This window comes from Pteropus alecto, unplaced genomic scaffold, assembly GCF_000325575.1.
Source record: "Pteropus alecto unplaced genomic scaffold, ASM32557v1 scaffold8, whole genome shotgun sequence".
Taxonomy (NCBI): domain Eukaryota; kingdom Metazoa; phylum Chordata; class Mammalia; order Chiroptera; family Pteropodidae; genus Pteropus; species Pteropus alecto.
The window spans coordinates 21,967,245-21,972,251 of NW_006494609.1; the positions used below are offsets into that span (position 1 = coordinate 21,967,245).

General features: G+C 56.4%; 1 long non-coding RNA gene across 1 annotated transcript in view; it reads left to right on the forward strand.

Annotated features, from left to right (window-relative positions):
• Positions 1 to 5,007, forward strand: part of LOC107196672 — a 72,844-nt gene that overhangs the window by 1,802 nt on the left and 66,035 nt on the right. Inside the window, exon 3 of the long non-coding RNA XR_001518099.2 lies at positions 2,119 to 2,233. This is a non-coding gene — a long non-coding RNA (uncharacterized LOC107196672). The remainder of the gene's footprint in view (positions 1 to 2,118; positions 2,234 to 5,007) is intronic.

Below are 5,007 nucleotides of genomic sequence, written 5' to 3' on the forward strand. Positions count from 1 at the left end.
AGACGAAGGGGGGGGGGGGGAGAGGTGAACAGAAAGACCTGCCAGGTTGCCCCTGCCCATTCTGGATCTGACGGCTTAGCGTCCCCGTGTCCTTTAGCCACACTCCCTCTTGGTTAGCGCTGGGAGGGAACGTGGCAGCTGGGGGTTCCGCACGGGAGTGGAGCCGTCGGCCCCGCGCGCCCCGGCTCCTTGCCAGCGAGCCACACGGCTGTCGGCATATGTGAGCCAGGGGGCCGCTGCTCCCCAGAGGCTGGCGTGTCCCCTCTCCTGGGCCTGCCTTGTGTCACATTCTCGTTCCACTTAGCTAATCCCCGAGAGCACAGGCCAGGGCGTTAGCTTTTGGGCCCCTTAAAGACCGAAAAGGAAAAAGTACTCCCGACAGACAGGCCGGTGCAGACACCCACTGGGCGGCTCGGAGGGATTTGGGGCCCGCGGGTGGTGGAATCGCAGCCGGCAGGCGCACACCTGCTGGCCTCATGTCACTGACATGCCACTCGGAGCCCTGGGCGCCAGCTTTAGAACACATAAAATTAAAAAAGGAATGGTCTTGGGGATCAGATAACTCCCCCGTGTCTGCAGAACTTCTTTGGGGGAGGGGTGTGTGTCCACTCACGACCTATCGGCCAAAATGTTCTTCCCTTTGTGTTTGTTAAAAGAAAAACAACCCACCTACCAAATGTTGATTTTAGTCATGCAAGAAATGCATTGATAATTAATGCATTCATGATTAGAAAGCAAACATTGTGGGTAACAGCAAAGGCCTGCTTCAACACGTGCCCCCAGCCCCCCACTCGTTAACTGCCCTTATAGGTTTCAGGGTTATGGCTGCATGTTTTCTGTGCATTTGCATATGTGTACCCATCGACCTTGCTTATTTTTTACATAAAAACTGCATCCTCGGGTGCTATTCCTTTCTGTGCAGATTGTTTTTCTTCACTCAGGAGTCAAGATCAATGCCATTCTTTTCCCGCGGCACTGTAGCCCCTGTGGTCTGTACACACCAGAGTGTGTTTAACCACCTCCCTGCCACCACAGAGGCCCTCGGTCCTCGCCCTGCAGGGACCGGGTGTGGAGGCAGGTGTAAGTAATCGCTAAGGTGCAGATTTGGGGAGTGGGCTCCCCAGAGTGTTCATGGCATCATTGCAGATGAATCCATGAATGCATAAATCAGCAAAACAAAACAGGGACACGCTTGGACCAGCGATGAGGAAGTATTTATGAATTCACAATGAACCCAGTTCTGTGCTAAACGCCGGGTCCGTGAGAAGGCCGTGGGCCTCGGCTCTTCCATTTTAAGAGCTGTTTAATCATCTGGGGGTGTCTGTGGACCACTGTGGATCAGCACCCCTTCTCCGGTCAAATTCCCCACCCTGCGTGCGCTGGGGGAGGAGGGGCTGTGGTCAGTGTCCCCGTGGTCGGGGTGGGTGACAGCTTCGTGGGTGCTTCTCATACTATTTAAGAAAATAAATAAGAATGAATACAGCATATAAAAGTCGGGTCGGCACAGACCCGTGAGGAGGGCACGTCACAAGCCAGGGTTTTAATTAATACAACTCTGCTCGGGTGACACCCGCTGAAAAAGATTTAAGTTGGTCCCGTTTTTCTGCTGTGGCTAGTGGCCCTGCGTGAGTGTTGCTGCATCTGAATCCACAAACTTTTCCTTTACCCCAAATTCTTAGGAATGGGGTAGCCGGGTGAAACAGTCAGCAAAGTTTGTTTTCAAACTTTGGAGCGACCTTTCTAAAATGCCATTTTGACCTTGTCACTACCTTGTACGTCCTCCATCTGACTTCCCGGAGCTTCTGGGGTGTGGTCCGTGAGCCTTCACCTAGCATGTAAGACCCTTCAGGGTCTGACTGGAAGCTCCCCAGCCTCGTGCCCACCCCCCCATTTCCTGCTAGGCTCACCTGCTTCCCTTTGTGCCTTTCCCATTGTCTTCAACACCAAATGTGTAGGCACCTTGCCACCCCCACCTGCCCAACGCCACGTTCAAAAGTCCAGCAAGACACTGTCCCCAGACGTGGGACGCCTCGTTGACGCCTCTTCTAGTCCCAGACAATGTGCTGGATTTTTCTAGCATTCACAGGTTAATTGCCTCTCTCCTTTATCCCTTTCCAGTGTCCCTCGGCTCCATCTTGCCTGGATATGACGTCCCCGCACTGAAAACCGCCTCACATTCTTCCCTGGCCGACGGGCCGTGTCGGAGGGCTGGGCTGTGCGCGCTGTGGCACTGGTGAGTCCTCAGCATGCTGTCACGCTGCAAACGCACGCCTGGGGCGGACCCGCACTGTGCTGTCCTGCCAGGGGACCTCTGTGCCTGCCGGCAGCTATGTGTGCAGTGCCCCCGAACCCAGAGTTGGGGGTCCACAGGTCGGGGGTGGTAGCATCTCAGGGTCTGGAGTGCCAGTGATGGGTTTTTGGGGGATAATTACAGCCCGGAAATGGTTCATTGGGTCTCGTGTGGTCTGCTCCCCGCCGTCCCCCCGCCGCCCCCAGAAGGGAATGGGACTGGTTCCATGAGAAAGAGGAAAGTCCTAGCATGTGACAATAGGGCCACCAGCTGGGGTGACGGTGGTGGCTCTGGGGAGGGGGCCAGCTTGAGTGGTGCTTGTGCCTTTGGGACAGTGGCATGTTCTAGAAAGAACACAGGCAGTGGGGTAGAGGGCTGTGATGCCAAGTCCACATCGCCCTGGGGGTAGACGGTTCAGCTGTTGGCAGGAGGGACGAAAGTCACCAGTGTGTCAAGGGTTTGGTCTCCTTTCCTTCCCCGGGGTCTGGGGTAAGTAGGAAGTACCCCGAGAGGCCGGCCATCTTGAGTACAGACGCAGCTACGGCCCAGACATAGAGCTGTGTGTCCTGGCAAGTCCCCAAGATTTTCTGTGCCTCAGTTTCCTGATAGTGAAACAAGGCATCATCACCTCCCACAGGCGCAGTGAGAAACCACCACAAATAAATCGGCCGGCACGGTAGCCAGCCGCAGTCAGCGCATCCCGCCCCAGATGCCGAGCCCCCTGCTCCGTCCTCAGACACAGGCCACTCCTTTTCACAGTCCCATCGAGGACAAAAGGGCCAAGAGAGAATGTGAGCCGGGAATGAAGGGCTCTGCTCCCCTCGCCTGTGCAGACCCCCCCCCCAAGGGAAACGCAGGCCTGTTCTCCACACCTGGGGGCCCCGGATGGGGCTGCCCTGCCCGCTTTAATTGGGTTCTCCTGAAAAGTCTGGCGATAGTTTATTTTATTTTATTTCTTTATAAATATATGTAAAACGTCAGACTGCTCTTCAGGCAGATTTTTTAGGCTCATATTTTATAGACTTTGGCAGGGGTGGCTCAGAAGGAACAGTGGTTACAGTCTCCAGAGGTTCATAATTCCTGGAAGAAATTCTGGCTAAACCTGACTTCTAAATTTCACAGAAAACGCTCCTGGGCCGGGCCCAGCCTAAATGAGGTTTTTGTGCCGCCTTGCCTAGTTGGAAGTATGACTTGCATGTGGCCTTTTCACAAAAGTGAACTTCCTCGGCCACTAGGCACAAAGACCCCTCTCTCCTAAGTTTTCGGTTTATTTACTCTGGAGCGTGGGCTTGGTCACGCACACGCCTCTCCCTGGCCCGTTTCTCCCGACTGTTTGTGGAGCTGCCTGTGCCTCTGCACGCACCCGTGCTTCGCGCCGAAACCCCATGCCCTAACTTCGTCACGTGCGGGCGAGGGAGCGGGCTGCGTGCGTGTCTGGGGCAGAAGGCGCTATTAGTGGGGGGTGGGAGTACAATGCCACCTCCAGTGCAGGAGCCCCCTCCCCAGCCAGCCTGCCCACTGGGGCTGAGTCTTGCTGCCCCGTGGCCTCTGGCTGGTTAGGGAGAATGGGGAGGTGACTTTTCAAATCTGTACCAAAGATACTCTGAGTGTTTTTCTGTGCCACCAAGTACTCTGACGGAAAAACTTTACTTGTACGATTTCTGTGTGCGTGACTTCTGCCCCCTGCCCCCTGTAATGCCACAGAGGCCGTGACATACATGTCAATACCACTTTACCAAACATTTTCAAACTGCCAGTCCCTTAATAGATTAAAACGACATTAGCAACGAAAAAGAACAACGGGAAAGAGACTCTGGGAAGACAAACGGGCTCGCCAGTAGCGCCTAGGCGCGTGCCTGTGTCTGTCTGCGGGGAGCCGGCCTGCGCCTTCCACCTGCAACACGATGCTGCCCCCCCACGGTGGGTCCGAGCAGCTGTCGGACCCCGAGGCTGACAGACAGCACCCTGGCAGAGTGGGTTGTCAGGGGCCCGACAATTAGGCAGTAGTGACAAGGGGCTCTGACCCTGGTCCCTGGGGCCTCTGCCTTCCCTGAATCTTTCTACCTCACGGAGGTGCATCTCTGCCCCAAGGTGAGCAGGGTGGCCTGGTCATTTCACAGACAAGTTGCGAGGGCTAGCCCCTCAGCCAGTGTGTCTCACACCCACCCACGCACACCCACGCACACATGCACGCACACATGCACATGTGCACACCCACACACATGCATGTGCACATGTACACATGCACGCAGACACACACATGCATGCGCACGCACACACATGCACACACATGCGCACACATGCACGCCCGCATGCTCACACGCGTGCGAGCACACACACACGCAGATGCACACACACGCACGCAGGCACGCTGAGCCCCTGCACCAGGGACAAAGACAAAAAAAGTCTCTCAGAAACTGCAGAACAGAGCCTCGTCTAACCGGGACCCGTCCACCCAGAGTTCCTAAGAACTGAGTCCCCATGAATGGGCCTCGAGAGCCAGCGCCTCGCTCTAGCGCGGGCCTCATTCATCAGCCCACAGGCCCCTCGGCCCTGTCCCAGGGCAAGGGGCTTTCGCGAGTCCCCAGAGCATCCAAGTCACGGTACAGTGGGCGGCGAGTTGGTGGCCGCGGCCCAGCCTCCAGGCAAGGGCCCTGCTTTCCCATGACCGGGCGGGCCCTCGACTCACCAGACCCCCCCCTCCTCCCGCTCCCCCC